Here is a 3,450-nt window from a genome sequence, read left to right on the forward strand (position 1 = left end):
GAAGGAAGCGGGGCCTAAAGGCTGTTGGGCTGCCTTGCGCTTGAGACGGAGATTTCTCCCCCACCCCCGCCCCTCTGCTCTGTCAGCCTTTCCTTTACTGGTTGCGGCTACTGGTGCCACTAAAACAAGGGATTAGAGCAGGGCTCTTCAAACTTGGCCCTTTTATGACTTGTGGACTTCAACTCCCAGAATTCCTCAGCCAGCTTTGCTGGCTGAGGAATTCTGGGAGTTGAAGTCCACAAGTCATAAAAGGGCCAAGTTTGAAGAGCCCTGGATTAGAGCCTAATCTAGTAAAATGGGCGGAGGAATTGGAAGAGTTTGTCGTGCTGTAAAGATAGTTGATGTATCGGGGCATTCACAATCTGGTTGGGGGTTATGAGAGTTGAAGTGCGACTCCTTGAGGAACCAGCAAATGTAAAAAGGCTGAATTTTATTTATTTTTTATTTTATTTTAATTCCATTTATATCCCGCCCTTCTCCGAAGACTCAGGGCGGCTTACAAGCTTAGCAGTTGTTGTTGTTAATCTATAGACTCCTACGGATTCTAAATTAATTGAAGACTCAAAAACTTTTTCCTTGGCATTATCGAACCCGTGTATAATACGGCATCAATCGATCCTGTGTAATTTTTTGTGTATCTTAAACCAATTCGCAGATTTCAGTAATTACCGTAAACTACTTAAGCAAGTTTTTATTATATCTTACGTTGACCATAATGCAGCATGAACTACGCAACAGAACATCTTTGTAAATCTGATAATTCTATGACAGTAATTTGTGTGGCTTTACCAGATCTGGCCTGTAATGCGAAATAGCATGTTAGCTATCTGGAGTCTCAGTAGACTTTGGCAGTTCTATTAGACTAATTTAGAAAATGCTATTTATGAAACATTTTAGTATATTCTCAGTGATTTGCAAATTTCTTTGAAATATCTCTCACTGCAATGAGAGCTTTGTTGAAATAAAATGCTTGCAAAGTTACATGCATTAAAAGGCAGCACTGCGGTAACAATTCATACAAGTATAGTCAAAGTTGAAATGTGTCAACTACTTTTAGAAACCATTTTTAAATGGACTATATATTGTACATCTGAATATTTTCTGTGGTATGGGTAATCTTTGATTTACAACTGTTAGTTTAGCAATTGAAGATACAAAAGCATTGAAAAAAGTGACTTATGCAGGCACTAATTATCATGTTTGCTTGACATGTGCCAAAGCAGAGTTATTGGAAGAAGATACATGCCTGGCTAGAAAAGATGTTGGGAGAACACCTAGATCAGACATGTCAAACACAAGGCCCGGGGCCCAGATCCGGCCCGCGAAGTGGTTTCATGTGGCCCGTGAAGCCATCCTGGAAACAGGGAGCGGTCCCCGCTGCCTTGGCCCTGGCCTAGAGACCCTCCTTCTGCAAGAGACCCCCAGATCTGTCCCACTCCTGCCCAGGCCCCCATAGGCACCCTTGATGCCAATGATGTAGAGCTGGCCATGCCCACCCAGTAGGCCATATGCACTCCAGCTGCGCCCACCCAGTAGGCCGCGCCCACCCTGGCCAGACCCACCCGGCCCCCCGAGGGCAACCACAATGCTGATGTGGCCCTCAATGTAATTGAGTTTGACACCCCTGACCTAGATTTTAAACCTGAACATTTTTTAGGTATAATGCCAGAAAAGACTGGTAAACAAAGCATACAGTATATTTGACTCTGCATGTTGTAACAGCGGCAAGAATTATATTTGCAGAGTTTTGGAAAAATGAAGGAATTACCATCAGATGAAGAAATAATAAACAAATATTAGAATGAGCCGAGATGGATAGGCTGACTGAGACTGAAAGAAAAAGAAGAAACGGAATATTATCAAACTTGGGACTGATTGATGGCTAGAGGAAAGAGGATTAAGAACTAAATATGTATTAGCGAATGTTAACTCAGTACATTTGTTTGAACATACTACTGAATGTATGGGAAAAATATTTTTTTTAAAAAAAAGACTTGTGACTGTTACAGCATTCCCACAGTCATGTGAACAAAATTGGAGCACTTGGCAATGCATCTATGACAGTTGCAGCATCCTAAGGACATAGAATCACAATTTGTGACCTTACTAGCAAAGTCAATGGGGACTAGTATTTTTCACTTCACAACTGTGGCAAAAACGGTTAAATATTTGGAGCACAATGCAATGTAAATTTTGATCTGGTAATATGTTGAGATTGTACTTGATATGAACTATATAAATGTTACCTATTTTTATTCTGCCTTTATTATTTTTATAAGTAACTCAAGGCAGCAAGCATACCTAATATCCCTATTTTCCCAACAAGCCTATGAGGATGGGTTGGAGTGTGTGTGACTGGGCCAAAGACACCAATCAGCTTTCATGCCAGCAGATTCCTGGTTTCTAGCCTGATGCTTAACGACTAGACCAAACTGGCTCTTATGAATATAAATAACAGCCTTATCCTATTATTCATAATTAGGAGTTGATGATTCATTTCCAGTGTTTGGTATAGAAATAAAGGACCAGTGCTTGTTGATATAAAAGGCTTTATGTTTCGGTAGAATATATAAATACAGACTGGTTGCCATTATATGTGTGTGTGTGTGATTTTTTTTTGTATATATGTTTTATATATATATATACATATATATGTATATGTTTTATACACACACACAGATACATATATATACATATACATATACATATACATATACATATACATACATATATATATATATATATATATATATATATATATATATTTATATATATATATATATACATACACACACATACCGTATTTTCCGGCGTATAAGACGACTCGGCGTATAATACCCCCGACTTTTGAGAAGATTTTCAAGATTTTTCGTCTTATACGCCGGAAAATACTTACATGCCAGTTGCCAAGTGTCTGACACAAGCCCGATTCAGCCCCGTCTGATGCAGATGGTGCAAAGCCTCCCTTTTGAAGCCCAAAGGGGCTTTTCCTTCCACCCACCCATTTGAGAGCACATTTGCAGACGGAGCAGCCGTGCGTCTGGAGCTAAGCCCCGCCCAGGAGGCAGTCAGCCAGGTGGGCTCGGAAGACGCGCTGGAGAGCTGGGCTTGGGGCGGCCATGCCAAGGCCGGCTGGCGAGGGCCGCTGCGTGGTCTGCGGGCGAGAGGGGCGCCAGGCCCGCCGGAAGTCCCCAGAAGTTCCTGGAACGGCCTGGCGGCGGGCGGGCGCTCCCTCCCCGACCCGCCAGGGAGTGTCTCCCAAAGTGCAGCGTCTGGCGGCCGGGAGTCTGTCGGGCTGGTCGCTGGCGAGCTGGCCCGCGGCTGGGGCCGGGGCCCAGGAACCAGTAGCCGGGTGCGGGTGGGGGGAAGGAAAGCCGGGCACGGGCTTCTGCGGCTGGTTGCGAAGCCGGATGCGGGCGTCTGCCGGATCGCCGGTGAGTGGTCTCGAGG

This window comes from Vipera berus, assembly GCF_964194415.1.
Source record: "Vipera berus genome assembly, chromosome: 3".
Classification (NCBI taxonomy): Eukaryota; Metazoa; Chordata; class Lepidosauria; order Squamata; family Viperidae; genus Vipera; species Vipera berus.